The 17,067-nt window shown below is 37.1% G+C and overlaps 1 protein-coding gene across 1 annotated transcript in view; it reads right to left on the minus strand.

Annotated features, from left to right (window-relative positions):
• LOC111513967 (phosphatidylcholine:ceramide cholinephosphotransferase 2) overlaps positions 1-16,775 on the minus strand; it is a 106,213-nt gene extending 89,438 nt beyond the window's left edge. Inside the window, 1 exon segment of the mRNA XM_074181613.1 lies at positions 16,351-16,775. The gene's annotated coding sequence lies outside the window, so the exon portion shown is untranslated.
• Positions 16,776-17,067: the final 292 nt, after the last annotated feature.

The following is a 17,067-nucleotide window of genomic DNA, read 5'->3' on the forward strand; positions in this document are numbered from 1 at the left end:
AATAGACACCCCTTCTGAAAGTGACCCACCCTGTTTGGACTCTTGAATGACCAGACGTTATGGTAGAGCGAGTTCGCCAAAGTGGTATCAGTTGTTCAATCCATCTCACTATTTTGTCGGGCACTGCAAGGCATCTGAGCAAATGCAAGATGAGCTCATGCGAAATTGTATCAAATGCCTTACGGTAATCGATCCAGGCCATAGAGAGGTTACGCTTATATTGTATCGAGTCCTGCGTTACACATCTATCGATGAGCAGGTTCTCTTCACATCCAGCGACTGCTCTCTTCGACCCTCTCTGCTCATATATCCGATCGAACACTCGGTCAACTGCGGTGAGTATTCGTGTGTATAAGATGCTTGTGAACAACTTATAACACGAATTCAAGCATGTTATCTGTCTGTAATTCTTAGGATTCGACAAATCCCCGGAATCCTGAATCGGCTGCTCTCCGTCCAGCCATGAGTTGAAAACTCTGGCCAGATGGCGGTGGGTGCTTGGTAGTTTTTTCCACCAATAAGTGTTCAGCCCATCTGGGCCTGGAGCAGCAAAGTTCTTGGAACCCACAAGGGCTCTTCGAACGTCATCCGGGGTTATCGGGTTGCGCAGTTCATTGAGCTCAGGCTGTCGAAGCTCTCTGTTGAAAGCTTCGAACTGCGCTAGGACTGGAGTGTCTACGTTGAGTGGCTGCGGGTGTTCATAGATATCCTTCCAGAAGGATTCCACCTGATCAGCGGACGGCGGATTATCCACAACACGTGGAGGCTCTTGGAGTAAGCGAGAAGGTTTCTCGCGGAACCTAAGGTTTTCCGCGATACTTCTCGCTCGCCTCACTAGTGACTTCTTAGCAGGCCACTAGCATTCGTATCCTATCAAGGCAGTGCTGTTTGGTGGTCAGCAGCACGCCTTGACTTAAAGTGTGATGGATACGTCGTATTTTGGCGGCTATTCGCCGCACTGCGGGCGTGAAAGGCCTGTTGGTCGCCCTGTAATCCATCACAGATTGGATACGAGACGCGTGTTATCTCACCGACTTGATCTTAGCCTACATCTTGTGTACACGCCGTTCAATCTTCCGAACCGCAAGGCCGAGATTTCGTCCTTCCGATTCGGAAACCGATTGGACGACGCTATACACGGCTATACAGCCTCTCCTGTTATTATTATTATTATTTGGGCGAGTGAGAGTAGATGTGAGCCACAATAAACCCTTGCGGGTTGCGGTGGAGGTCGAATAGACCCACTCACTTTAGACCTAACCCTCTAAAGTGAAAATCATACAAAAAACTGTAATAATTAGTTTTTCTATTTTCAGCTTATTATTATATGATGTCGTTAAGCCCGAAAAATTAACCAGTCATTTCGCAAAGATACTTTATCCTCAGCAACATATTGTTGTTTCTTCGAAACTGAATAATGAATTTACTGACAGTTCGTTTTCCACATCAATAATGAAACATAACAAAACTCACCCCTGCACTACGAATTCTAGACTAACAAATTATACCCATCAACAAATCCTACTTTGGATAAAGGATGTCATTAAGGTGCTGAGACTCAAACAATCAAGTCTGAAAAATTCATGAGCCAACAAAGTTCCCAAGTAAGTAAATAAGAATTCAATAACGAGTAGTAGTTTCAACTGTGTACGTCGTGGAACAAACAAAGAAAAATGTAAAGCCCTCATTTGTCAAGCCATCATCAATTTTGCATTGCAATCACTTTTTCAATTTCCTTGAACGCAATTAGTGAAGTGTACACGTGTTGAATCAGTCTAGACGCAAGGGCGAATAATTCAATATGTCGTCTCCACGGTCCAGACTGTCGGGAACATTGAGAAGGGTTGATGTAAATGTTGAAACCCCTCAATTAACTATCTACATTATTGGGTGATTTGAATAGGTTCTTCCACTGAGCGCTTTCTATCTTTAAATTTAAATAAAACAAGTGTGTGTGAGGGATATTATTGATGTCACGGAGTTGGAACCCGTTCAGCAGAAGGCCCACATAGAAGCCGCAGATATCACTTCACCTTTGCGGTAACACAAGGATGAGTCAATGTTTGGGGTTCTCTTTAATAACATTGAAGAAATCGGGTTATGAAAATACCTGATCTTCACTTTCCTCAGGTCGAGTGGGCTGAAGTCAGAAACTGAAGGATCCATCAGAGCTTGCCAGGATGGTGTCATTAACACCTCAATCTGCTGCAGGATGTATAGAGTGCATTTCTTTAATATCCCCCCTTTTTATTTTTCGAACGGCTCAACTCAAAGAAATGAAATATGGGATAATGAAATGAATGCATGAATACTTCATTTTTAAGTGAAATTGACAGGTGAAACTTTCAAGATGGTGACTGGGCGCCATCTGGGAAAAAAATTAAATGGAAAGGGGGGTCTTGTGACACATCATTTTGAAGCTCCTGACAAATACTTCATTAACCTAGAAAATGAAGTCAATATCTTCACCTACTTCAAAATGGCGGAACATTTAATAATTTCCTGAAGACAAAGACATCAATATGGATATTTCTAAAAATATTCCTTTTTATCTACCATATGGCAGTTCCACCAACTCGATAAGGTTTGCTAAGTTATTTTTTGTTTATAAAAACGTCAAAAAATGTCAGTACGACAATGAACATCATTGTTCAGTTAGAATATTCTCAATCAGTTTTTGGTTTTACTAGTAGAAAGGTACCACGTCAAAAATATCTAAAATGGTCAATTCTCATCCATTGGAAGAAAAAATTGAAGCGATTTTTATTTACGGTGCGACGCGTTGACTTTCACGAGATCGAAAGGATTTTCAATGAACGTTTTCCGAATCGTCCTATCTGTAGAGAATATTTGAGGGAACTTGTATCCAAATTCACAACTAACGGTAGTGTACATAACAAAAAGCCCCCAGGTCATCCGTCCATTCCGGATGAACAGCAAGTGCAAATAATTCATGAGATGGTAGTGAATCCTGAACAGTCTACTTATTCCGTCGTGAATGTTTGTGAGGTGTCTCCTTCTACTGTGTGGAGACTTTTGGAGAGGAATATTTATCATCCATACAAAAATAAAATGGTACACCAATTAACTGAAGATGACCTTGATCAAAGGACACAATTCTGCGAAATCATGATGGAAACCATTGCAAGGCATCCTACCTATCTCCACAATATTTGTTTTAGTGACGAAAGTACATGTTCCCAGACAAAATTGCCGTTATTAGAGTGACACCAACCCTCACGTTTTCCGGAAAACACATACCCAATATCCAGAAAAAATTAACGTTTGGACAGGAATATTGGAAAATTATATTTTAGGACCTCTATTTATTCATCAAAATTCAACAGAACTGTATTTGAATATGCTGGAAACTACTGTTAACCCTCTCATCACTGACAGCAAAACCCCAGCAAAACTGTATTAATCCCCTTCACCAAGAGAAGGAAATTGGACAATCTATTGCCACTTTCCTTCAATGGTGTGGTCATTCCATTTGGAACGGAGGTGAAATATCTTGGCATTGTCCTTGATAAAAGACTCACCTGGAATGCTCACTTGGAAAAAGTTTTACACAAAGCCAGACTGTCTCTATGGACATGTCGAAGGATTTACAGTAAAACTTAGGGTTTAGATCCCAAACAAATCCATTGGATTTTCGTGATGATTGTCAGACCAGTGATCACGTATGGTGCAATTGCTTGGTGGCCGAAGGCTTTACAGAAAACGGCCCAGGCGAAGCTCTCTGGGTTACAGAGACAGGCTTGTCTGGCTATCAGTGGAAATTACCTCTGACTTCATTCCTCCAACTGTCAACTACGAACTATTCTCGAGTAGAGAGGATTGGATCCTGCGGGAGAAAGAAATATTAAGAGCAGATAGTTGTTGGTTCACAGATGAATCAAAAACACCTTCAGGTTCTGGTGCAGGTGTTTTCAGTTGCAGACCCAGGACAGAGTTATCTACCTGCCTAGGAACTTATGCGACTGAATTTTAAGCGAAAATTTACGCTATTGAATTGTGTGCGGAGAGATTGGATAAATCCAACCTCTCTGACAAGTCAATAAAAATATCCTCGGACAGTCAAGCGACGTTGGAAGCTCTCGGCTCCCACCGAGCAACGTCTAAATTGGTAGCAAACTGCCAAAAAAGACTCTCCTCGATAGGAAGACTAAACAGATTGTCTCTGGTCTGGATTCCTGGCCATACTGGCCTGGAAGGCGATGAAGCTGCTGACTCTCTTGCGAAGGAGGGTGCTGCAAGCGGCTTCATTGGACCAGAACCTGTCATTGGCATCGCTTTGGGCTTTGCCAAACAAATAATTACCACCTGGATGGCAAGAAGAGTTATGGACTTCTGGCAGAATCTTCCAGGATCGGCTCACTCCAAGGCGTTTATTCACCCTTCGAAGCTTGATACCAAAGAGCTATTGGACTACAATGGGGATGAACTACGATGTCTATCAGGCCTTCTTACAGGTCACTGTCATTTGAATCATCACATGCAAAGACTTGGACTGTCGGAAGACAGTGTGTGTCGCCTCTGTCTGGAAAATGATGAAACTGCAGAGCATATACTTCGTGCCTGCCCCGCTGGGGACCGAATCAGGTTCTTTGAGTTCGGCAGATCCGTACTCTCACCATCTGACCTGAAAGACCACTCACCATACAAACTAATCGGTTTCGTTAAGAAGCTGGGTTTATTTGGCCGAGTGTGAATAGGTGTGAGCCACAATAAACCCTTATGGGTTGCGGTGGAGGGTCGAACAGACCCACTCACTTTAGACCTACCTACCTCATCAATGAAATCGTCGAAGCGAATCCTAATGGATTGGATTTGGATATTGTATTCCAACAAGATAGAGCACCACCACATTACTCCAAGTAAGAAACTATTTGGATGCTACTTTTCCTCCAATTCCTGCTCTGTCATGGTCACGGACCATGCAGAGAAGGGGATATGAACTCCTGACGACTTTACAGGCTATATCCAGTACCATTCTGGTACTGGCATTATTATTATTATTATTAATGTATCGGGGCTCAAAGGACAAAAGGCCCAATTAATGCAACATCTTAGGATGATATTAATAATAAATAATTTATTTTTCCCCCAGTCAATTCTAGTTAACGGCGAGTAACAAACTATTCGGAAAGGGAAAGATATATTATGTACATAATATATATTATATATATTAGGTACATAAGTGAAAGATTAAAAGTTATGTAAATAAAAAGATGTACATTCTATGGTGTATATAAAATTGAATGTTGAATAAAACAAGTTATTAAAAAGATTGTAATAAAGAAGATAATTCACAAATTGTCATCATCTGGGTATTTATTTATCCACTAATACGTAGCATATTTCAATATTTTACGATTGTATTTATAGGTTTTGTTATCAAGGAATTTGTATCGATTCCGTATTTTATTGAACAGTTTCATGCCAATATATTTGGTATACAGTATAAAATTAATATCTTTTTAACCAGTATTTTAGGAAAAAAACGCTGAAACACGTCAGTTGATTTCACGTTGTACGCATTTTTTGGCAATACAATAAAATAATTTTTTTGAACCCCTTAGCTGCAACCCTCCCCAACTTTTTTTTTTCAAATGCAAACTTACGTAGTGTATAGGCTCATTGAAAAGCTCGTAAAAAATGGAATCTGACCATACCCTTTATTTTTTTTTACTCATGCAGTTACCACAAAATGAGAAAAAACTCTTTTAAAACCAAAAAAGTTAGAAATACCTACTTAGTGCTATCTAGGGGTGAATTAACGTTGGAAAAAACAAATAAGTGGTGATGACGTACATTGCTCAACAATTGCTAAGGATCACCAGTACTTACTTTCTAAAAGTTTACAAATTTTAAGAACAGACCAACCGGGCCAGACACCACAACAAATTTTATTGATTTATGTGTAAAACTGATAACGTAATGTAGCATCAATATTCTGTGGACTTTATTTTTTCACCAAAAACTTACACATAAAATTAGTGCCATCCCAAGCAACTGTTGACCAGTGTACCTCAAAAAGAGAAAAAGGTTGTTGCATTTTTTGTACCAAAATAAATGCCCTGATAACTCAGTTTTAAAATTGTGACATTTCTGGGTGAAATTGAAAATATGTATGTTTAGTTTTTTAATTGGGTACCTTCAAAGTGTTCTTTTTAATTTGCTAAACAAAAATGGTATTGTCAGAGAGGCAGCGTATCGAAGTCTTGATATTGTTGGGATTTGAACAAATGGTACAGTGAAGGACTTGCCCAGAAGTGGCCGGCCACATGTTTTAGACGAAGATCAAAAATTGGACATTACCGTATCTCTGCAGGAAGATCCACATTTATCAACGGTTTCATTAGCCCAAAACAATCCTGCATCTAGACGTACGATTGGAAGGTTTTTGAAAACAGAAAAATACCACCCATATAAGGTATGTCTTGTCCAAGAGCTCTTGGAAGATGACTATGCAATTTTGTGAGGAAATAATGAGGCGATGTGACGAGAATAATGGGTTTCCACTCAACATACTCTTTTCGGACGAAGCTATTTTTTCTGGAGTCAGGATAACCCACACTTGATATGCGAAGCTCGCACGCAGCGTCCTCAGAAAGTAAATGGCATGCTGTTATGTTTCCCAATGAAGCAGATCCAGATATCCCCACTGAAACACTTTGGTTCCAACACATTTTGGTATTAATGTCAGTGAATATATCGATGACATATTTGCAGGACGCTGGAATGGACGACGTGATACAATTGAATGGCCGCCTAGATCCCGAGACTTGACGCCATTAGATTATTTATATTGAGGATATATGAAAGACAAGGTTTATCAAAATAGGCCGGCTACTATTGAAGATCTAAGAAGCAGAATTAGAGTGGAATCACATAACATACCGGCTGAGGCCATTCGGAATTCCGTAGACGGGTTTCACCATCGCCTAGGAGCCTGCCAAGTAGAGGGTGGAGGCCAATTTCAGCATCTGTTACGTTAATTCACCCGTAGATAGCACTAAGTTAGGTATTTGTAACTTTTCAAAAGAGTTTTTTTTTCATTTTGTTGTAACCACAAAAAAAATTAAGGATATGGTTAGAATCCATTTTTACGAGCTTTTCAATGAGCCCATACACGACATAGGTTTGTATTTGATAAAAAAAGTTGGGGAGGGTTGCAGCTAAGGGGTTGGAAAACAAATTTCATTTTATTGCCAAAAAATGTGTACAACGTGAAATCAACTGACGTGTTTCAGCGTTTTTTTCCTACTGGTTAAAAAGATATTAATTTTATTCCGGACTTTTGCACACCCCTGTATGTATTTCGCCCATACTTTCTTTCATTGAGATTTTCGTGGAGAGTATTTAAGAATTCAGTTAAAGTAGATGTTGGATATCCTCTCTTGAAGCTAATTTGATTTTATCTAGTTTGATCAGAAAAATCAAATACAAAAGTGGTTTTCAAAACTGCTCCTACACTCCAACAAGTTGTAAGAGTTTCTTTTAAAACTAATTGCTTTCTTTCTTTCTTCAAAAATTTTATTGTGAGCAAAATAAATAACGAAATGCTCGTTCTTTTTGAATTTTTCCTTAGTTACAAAGCCTTGTTTGTATATAGTATAGTTGTGAAGAACCCGGTATAAATACACATTATCGCTAGGTGACTAACTGAATAGAAATAAATCATGAAATCATACCTATGTTCATGTATTTTATAATAACACAGATAAATTTATTGGGCAATTCATTGATACGTGTAAACGAAAAAACTCAATTTAAGCAAAGGTTACGAATTCTTTACCTCCCACATAAAACGGGGATAATTATAGACGATATCACCATAAGTGAAGTATCTGGTCTACATCACTTTTTAACCACACAAACAAGAGGCTCCGTTTTCGTGAAGTGTAGGTATTTTGGGATATTAATTTGAACGACAACTTGTCATTGGACATGGCTCAATTTGAATGTAGATAACATCTAGAGTTAGCAAAATTGGTGTTCATAAACGAGCCTTTTCATTTTGTGAAGAACCACACATTTTTAAAATGACAGTGTAAGTATTTTGGGATATTACTTTGACCAACTTGTCATCATTGAAGATGATGTCTTATTTGGAAAGTGGATAATATCTAGAGTTAGCAAACTTGGTGGTCATGAACTAGCTTTTTCAATTTTATGAAGAAACAATTTTTTGTGAATCCAATTTTATGAAGAACCACACATGTTTATGAATTAGTGCAGGATTTTGGGAAATTAGTATGACTGACAACTTGTCAAAGAAGATCTTATCTGGAATGTAGAAGATATTTAGAGTTAGCAAACTCGGTGGTCATAAATGAACTTTTTCAATGTTACGATGAACCACACATTTTTTCGAATGTGTGCAGGTATTGTGGGATATTATTTTGACCGACAACTTGCCATTGAAGATATCCTTTCAAAATTGTAGATAATATCTAGAGTTAGCAATGTTGGGGGTCATAAAAGAGCTTGTTCAATTTAATAAAAAACCACACATTTGTTAGAGTGAGTGTAGGTGTTTTGGAATATTACTTTGAACGACAACTTGTCGTCATAGAAGAAGTGTCATTTGTAACGTAGATAATATCTAGAGTTAGTAAACTCGGTAGTCATAAACGAACTTTTTCAATGTTATGATGAACCACACATTTTTTCGAATGTGTGCAGGTATTGTGGGATATTATTTTGACCGACAACTTGCCATTGAAGATATCCTTTTAAAATTGTAGATAATATCTAGAGTTAGCAATGTTGGGGGTCATAAAAGAGCTTGTTCAATTTAATAAAAAACCACACATTTGTTAGAGTGAGTGTAGGTGTTTTGGAATATTACTTTGAACGACAACTTGTCGTCATAGAAGAAGTGTCATTTGTAACGTAGATAATATCTAGAGTTAGTAAACTCGGTAGTCATAAACGAACTTTTTCAATGTTATGATGAACCACACATTTTTTCGAATGTATGCAGGTATTTTGGGACATTACTTTGACCGACAACTTGCCATTGAAGATCTCCTTTTGGAAATATTGATAATATCTAGAGTTAGCAAACTTGGTGGTCATAAAAAAGCTTGTTCAATTCAATAAAAAACCACGCATTTTTTTAAACAAGTGCAGGTATTCTAGAATATTACTTTGACCGACAATTTGTCATCATAGACGAAGTGTTATTGGTAATGTTAATAATATCTAGAGTGAGCAAGCTTGGTGGTAATAAAAAAAAGCTTTTTCAATGTTATGATGAACCACACATTTTTTCAGGCAGGTATTTTGGAATATTACTTTGACCGACAACTTGCTATTGAAGATCTCATTTTGGAAATGTAGATAATATCTAGAGTTAGCAAGCTAGGTGGTCATAAAAGAGCTTGTTAAATTTAATAAAAAACCACACAATTTTTCAAATGAGTGCAGGTATTTTGGAATATCACTTTGACCGACTTGTCATGATTGTAATGTAGATAGTAATGTAATTAATATCTAGAATGAGCAAGCTTGGTGGTCATAAACGAGCTTTTCCAATTTTATGAAAAACCACACATTTTTTTATCAGTGCAGGATTTTTGGGATATTACTATGACCGATAACTTGTCAAAGAATATCTTATCTGGAATGTATAGAATGTACCTATATTGCGATCATTTAGGTACACACAACGTGGAAACTTCCTACCGGTGTTTTCATAGTGATACAACAGAACAATTCAAATATTTATTTCCTGGAATTTGTTAACCTATTTGTTGTGATTTGTTTGAGAACCTTGATATAAATAACTCTGATGCTTGGTTACTCATTCGGTCACTCATCATTGGAGTGAATCATGCATTGATAAAAATTTACCACGGGAATTAATGATAACTCGTAGGCGAAATGAAACAATCTATTTCAAAGGTTATTATTTGTTCCATTTGGCAATAACTCAAATATTGAAGGGGATGAAAACTATTTGATTGATTAATTTCTGTGTGAACTATAAATCATACTTGATTACTGAGGTTCAGTCTCTTCAGGTTTGAAACTAATATTTCCGCCTCTAATGCAGAAGTGTTCAATTGGGGTTAACTATGGAGTTCGTAGTGGCTGCTCTAAAGCTTTGTAGTAGGGGAGCCCACGATGCAAAATGAGGATTTACTCTAGCGTCATAGAGACATATCAGGTTGCAAAGCTCAGATGATAAGAAGAAAAAAATGTTATATATAATATATACCTTTTCATGGTTTTCAAGCGACTATAGATTTTTAAATATGTGAAAAAATACTGTTGCATGGACATACTCGAGCGCATCAGATATTGATAGTATCAATGTCCTACGTATTTTTAATGATGTTCGTATGTTGATCTGATCGTTTGCATAATGCTCGTGGTCATACGTAAGGGTTAAAAGTGAAAAGAAAAACAATTCAATCGAGCGCGTCAGATTTTCTGAGGAGGTGTTGAGTGCAACAAAAAAAAGCTATCATTCAACAATCTGACGATTTCGATCTGACGCAAACTCGCGGCCATAATTATAATGTGCAAAAAAATTCGCCATTTTGAAATACTCAAGCGCATCAGATATATATGTTCTAGACGTGCTGTCTCATAATCTGACGATTATCCAGAGGGATTCGCCTAATCTGACAAAAACATTTTTTAAATATTTTTTTTTTAAATAATTGAACTCAAATAATTGAAAAGCTCAGGAAATAGCATGCAAATGAATAAGTGTATGTTTTTTGAGTATAATAATAATAATGTTTATTTTCGATAAAATACAAATTACAACACGTTTATGAATTACAACAATTTTTTAAAACAAATTCTTATACTTATAAGAAAATAATTTTTGAAAAATGCTCAAAAAAATGTAATATTTTATAATCAATCATCATCTTCATCACGAACGAGTCTCTGTGATCAGCTGTAATGGCGTCATGGCAACAGAATTCAGAGTGGGGACGGAGTGAGAGAGTAATAGATAGAGATAGGTATCACACAGCTGTATAATCGTCAGATTATATATTTTTCGTTATCCTTGAATTATTTCCTTCAAAATCAAAAAAAATTAGCTACGCTCGAGAATGTCGAAATGACGTTATTTTTTACAACTCCGCTGCCTCATATTTCTTTACGTCACTCTCAAATTGTCAGATTACACTTTTCAGCATGTAATTACCTCACCCTACCTTAATCTGACGCGCTCGAGAATTTCTGATGATCATTTTTTTTTACTAATTTGATCTTATATCCTTCACGGGCGGCCTTATATATGGGGCTCATATTTGGTGGAGGTACTTAACCGGATACAACTTATCCTCCTGTATATTATTCTGCCGCGCTTTACTTGATCCCGAAATCCCCGCTTGGGCTCCCCTATTTTCGAAAGCAACATCATTTTACATTTACAGGGGACATCTTGGTCTCACTGGTTTTGAACAGAAAAACGGGCGAGGAGATATTTCTTAGGAACTCCGTTTTTTGGCGTTTTGTTCTCTCTGAAGATGCGTTGGAAGTAATTTGAGGTCTACCTGCTTTCTTAGATGAAATGCTAAAATTCGGAAAACTTATTGAAGTATTCAGCCAGTTTTCGTTTTTCATAACAAATCTGTCATGAATTCGATTAGACCTCTGTCATCTTTTCTTAAAATCCAGGGCAAAGAATGAAATTTTTTTATGAAGTGCAGGTAAACCTTGTTTTGGACACTTTGTACGCATTTCGAAAAAATTTTTCAAGGCGTTCACTCGCTCTTCTAATTTTGAATAACCAGAATCATTCATTTTGTCGAATAATTCCCTTCTAGTTATACATATTTCTGAGGAACCCGCTCCTAGAAATAACAAAAAACGATATTTCTCAAACTGACAATTGGTATTGTTAATTTTAAATGATATTTTCTTCAAATAGAGCAAATACGTGCAACATTTTTTTTGTTATTATGTGATTACATGCTAAACCACACATTTTTTAAAAATGAGTGCAGGTATTTTGGAATACTACTTTCACTGACAACTTGTCATCATTGAAGATGTGTTATTTGTAAAATAGATAATATGTAGTGTTCCTGAGCTTAGTGATCATAAACGTCAGGAATTTTTGGAAATTACTTTGACTGACAACTTGTTAAAGAAGATTTTATCTGGGATGTAGAAAATATCCGTAGTTAGCTAACTCGGTGGTTATAAATGAGCTTTGATGAACCATACACGTTTCTTCGAATGTGTGAAGGTATTTTGGGATATTATTTTGACCCACATCTTTGACCTTGGATTTCCTAGGTTTGCCTTTACAGAGACACCTTTTTGTAATATCAACACAGATGAGAAAATGGTTGCACTGCATTTTCCCCAAAATGGTATTCCATATCTTATTTGGGATTCAATTAAAGCGTAGTAAACTGTTTTTGCTGTGTGAAAACCCAGCTCGTTAGAAAGCACCCTCACTGCATAACATCCGGATGAGACTTTACTCTTAAGTTGTCTGAAGCGTTCATCAAATTTGAGCCTATTATCAATATAGACACTAAGAAATTTTGTGTCCAATTTTTTTCACAAGATATCATTGTCTATTGACATTTAAATGTTATTATATTTGTTTTGGAGATATTCAAGGATATTAAATTAGCATCATACCAATTTTTCACCTTTTCTAAATCAGATGATTTTTTTTATGTAGCTCTGCTGGGTTTTTTTCCTTCCACAATATTGTTGTGTCATCTGCGAATAGAGTAAAGCTGCCAGATATATCTATCATAGTCAAATCATTAATATACAACAAAAATAGAACTGGACCCAACACAGAACCCTGTGGCACACCAGATGTGATTGCCCTACTATCTGAAGGTTCCGATGTTTTTACCATTTGACTTCGGTCTGAGAGGTACGATTCAAACCAATTGTACGTCACCCCTCTGCAGCCATACCGGTGAAGTTTTTTGAGTAGGGGAGAGGGGGGTACATTGGGACACGGGGCACATATGGACATTTCAAATTTTTGCGCCATTAAGCATAAAGTTGAGTTGTAATGCTTATCGTTAGAGCGCACCACGTACCTTTTTTATTGTAGAAAAGTTTCGAAAGCGTCAAGCGACTCAGTACCTAGTTACAGTTTGTTACGTGCACGTGTCCGGCGTGGTAAATAAATCAGAAATCGTTTGAGATCGATTATTTTTCAAGTGGATGCTGGAATTAACTCTGTTGAAATTCTGAAGGAAAGTGGAATTGTTTATGCTCATTATGTCTGTAAGTGCTGATGTTATTGTTTATTTTAGTTATTTATATAAACCCATTTTGTTTATAAGAATGATTGGGGCAGATTGGGACATCTAGTCGGGGGCACATATAGACACTGTCCCAATCTGCCCCAGAGAAAAATGTGGGAATTGACTGCATTTTTTTCAGATATCAACATGGTAAGGACTTACAAGAGGAAGACCAATCGTTCTGATATATCAGAGGAAAACATAATGGCCGCTGTCGAAGATACAAGGGATCCAGTAGCAACAGACGCACCATCAACATCTGTGTTGGTCAGTAGCACTTCATCAACTCCATTACAGTCGGATGTCATATCTCCAGACATAATACGGCCCTATCCCAAAGCAGAGGGAAAGATATCAAATTCAAAAGGAAGACAGCCCGGAAAATCACGAATTCTAACAGAGACGCCAGAAAAAGATAGACTGGAAGAAAAAAAAATAGCTAAGCAAAAGAAGAAGCAAGTTAAACATAACCTATTTGATAATGTTGAGCAACAAGCGAATGATTCAGATGATTCCGGAGAGAAAGTGAGCTATGCTGATGATGAATCTGACTGTTTGAGTGAAATGGACCGTGAAAATTCTGACGAAGAATTCATGCAAGATGTAGAAGCTATCATAGATCCTGAATCTGGGATGCCAAATATCAAAGTCGGTGACTTTTTGCTGGTTGAGTATTGCACGAAGAAAACCCAAAAATATTATGTAGGAGAAGTGGAATAAATTGTCGACGGAAAATATTTCATGAATTTTCTCAGGAAGACAGGAACTGAATTTACCTTACCCCAAGTACCTGATAAGGACTTAATAGAATTGGAACAAGTGGAACTAAAACTACCTAAGCCAAGAACGTCTGAAACAACTGCAAGGTCTAGTTCAATAAAACGGTTTCAAGTTGACTTCCGCGCCTATAATGTCAACTAAATCAAATGAAAATGTTGTTTAATGTATTTTTATTTTTATTTTACTGTTTATACGATTTATGTTAGATCGTACCACCTTTATTCACCAAGTGAATATGACTCAAAACTTTTTTAATAAAGAAATTTGTTTTTGTCTACATCTGCCCCTACACTGTCCAAATCTACCCCAGCCAAGGGGCACATCGGGACATTTTGAATACTCGGTAAAATCTCAAAATCTGATTTATCTATTAGTGGATAAGCGCTAAGCCTATGGTGATAGATAGTACACTTATAAATGTAAACAACATAAAATTATTTGATCAATATATCGAAAGCCAAGCTCTACATAGCTAATTATATTTGTAGCGTCCCAATGTCCCCCCCTCTCCCCTAATAATTCTTGATTAAGACAACCAAAAGACTTAGAAAGGTCACAGAAAATTGTGGCAACTACTTCACCAGTATTTATATCTGAATAAAGTTTATAAAGGAAAGAGAATATTTCATCATCTTGATGAGGACCTAGAAGTAATTTCGAATTGGTGGAATTGAATTGAACCTGGTTACATTTCAATTCAATGCCACCAAAACCCAGGCATCGATTTTCTCCAAGAAGATAAAGGTCTTCGAACCGGATATAATAATGTCAAGGCAGACAATTCCGCTGTCTGCTTCGATAAGTTTGTTAATGGTTAAAATGGACATCAATATGTCTTGGCATAATCATGTCACTGAAATTGCAATGGCTGCTTCTCAAAATCTTGGAACACTACTCTTGGAACATTGCTCTCATATATGGAGCTCCGCCCTTATGCATATCCTGAAGTTGCTGGATTTCATCCAGAAAGGAGCCGTCCGCCTGATTGGAGACCCAAACATCACTTGCAACCTTGATAGTCTGGAACATTGAAGAAAGGTTGGAGATTTGTTCCTCTTCTATAGATGCTTTCACGGGATGTTTTCAAGTAACAAATTTCAATTGAAATAGAAGCGTTTTCAAATTGGTGTGCAAAGTTCGTATCCTACACAGAATAGGCCAATGAAAATGAGGAAAAGGATAATGAAAAGTATATTTCCTCATTTTAACTTTTCTTCAATTTATTACATCATTTCTTGATTTCCAATGCATCGGGAAATATGGAAAATGAAAAGAAAAATCGGCGACTTTTCAAATGAGCGCAAAATATTACCCCCTAAACATAGAACTCGACGAAGCTGAGCGATTATTTTTTCGCCTACTATGAGAAATCGACTTCGGTTCGTTTCAGTTGGACCAACTTGTATATAATTTGGTTTTATAGATGAGTTATTTAAGATTCGAAAAAAAAATTGCATGTGAACTAGCATTGAAAATGTACAAAACTTTAGAAGGGTCATACTTTGTTTTTCTTTTATCTTCTTTGAAGAAAGAGTCGATATCTCGAAAATGAGGTCGAAACAAACTAATATGTTTCTAGACGAAATGTGAGATCGAAGAATGAGTTTGACGTTTGAGAATATACATTTTGAAATAGAAAATTTTCAAAGCGATTGAAAATCCCGCAAGGTTTGAATTTGCTTATCTGTGATTGGCCCCGATATAGTGAGCTATGAATCTGATCAACTTTCTAGTTTCTAGTTTTAATCTTCCTCTTTGAAGATGATCACTTGGTGATCGGAACACGTGTCGAGGTTAAAAAAAAACCATTTGGTGTTGGGAAAAAACTCCAGTAATATTCATTACTACACCAAAGGTTCCAACAGTGCATCATAAGTTGGTTCAAAGATGTGAGTTATGAGTAATCTTGGCTTCTTACCTAACAAGAAACGGTCACATATTTGATGCTTCGCTTTTTCCAGTAATAGAAAAACAAATTATATCTCTATTTTTTATTTTTATATGAGCGAGTTTAAATGAAATGAAGTATTTACATAGGTCGTAGTTTCAATACTGATTCAATGAATACCTAACAGGCTCTAGATCTACGCCCATGCGATTAGAATTTACGACATTCACGGCATTGATATCATGGCAAAAGCAAATATTTATTCAGTATACTGAGGTTGAATTACGATAAAAGTATGAACACCCTGTATATCACAGATGAATACCCTGTATAACACGTACTGTATAATTCTCAGACCGATTGTTTTACAATTTCGAAAACAACCTTCACAACCCATCAATCGATTATTTTAATTACCTTTTAAGTACCCACTCGAGTGAGACAATCAGGTAATCGCTATCAAACTACGTAAAAAGTACGCATTTCCACCTGTAGATGTAGCGTTGACACTGCACTGATGGAGTATATCCCGCCTTCGAAGATTCGTCAACTTTTCTCTAATACCGATGCAGTTTTTCTCACCTGTTTTTAAACTCACCGCGAAACAAACACAGCAACACGAGAACTCACTATTTATTTATAACGATGACCTTCACATTCACTTCAAAAACCAACTATTGCTTATCTTCCGCGCAACCTTTTTTAAAATAATCGTCAGTACGCAAACCGTTCGGCAATCGCTGTGCGGTTTTCGAGTTATTTACCGATTGACGTTTGTTTGTGAGTCAACATTCGACTTTTTCCCTTCCACGGCACTCCACGCTGTCGGCGAGCTGTCGCCTAATAGATTCAGATCTATAACCTTTAGAGCAAAACGACGAGACAATTATTATTACCTCATGTGATAGCCGTAGCCGACATCGTACCGGCTCATTGGCGAAAATACGGGGTACAGTCGAAAAGTAGAGCATTATGACGTATGACTGTTGGATGACGCTTTTTCTTCAAACGTCAAAAGAACGTGATACTTTATGACTAAGGCTCCTATACTGAAGTTGACTCGTCATCAAATTCAAATGGTCAGCATGGTTACGATTCTACTTTTAGTGTCCTAAAATTTTATAGCAGAAGAGC

Source organism: Leptinotarsa decemlineata, unplaced genomic scaffold (assembly GCF_025532065.1).
Source record: "Leptinotarsa decemlineata unplaced genomic scaffold, Ldec_3_MD MMD2_P_RNA_scaffold_2, whole genome shotgun sequence".
In the NCBI taxonomy this organism is placed as follows: Eukaryota; Metazoa; Arthropoda; class Insecta; order Coleoptera; family Chrysomelidae; genus Leptinotarsa; species Leptinotarsa decemlineata.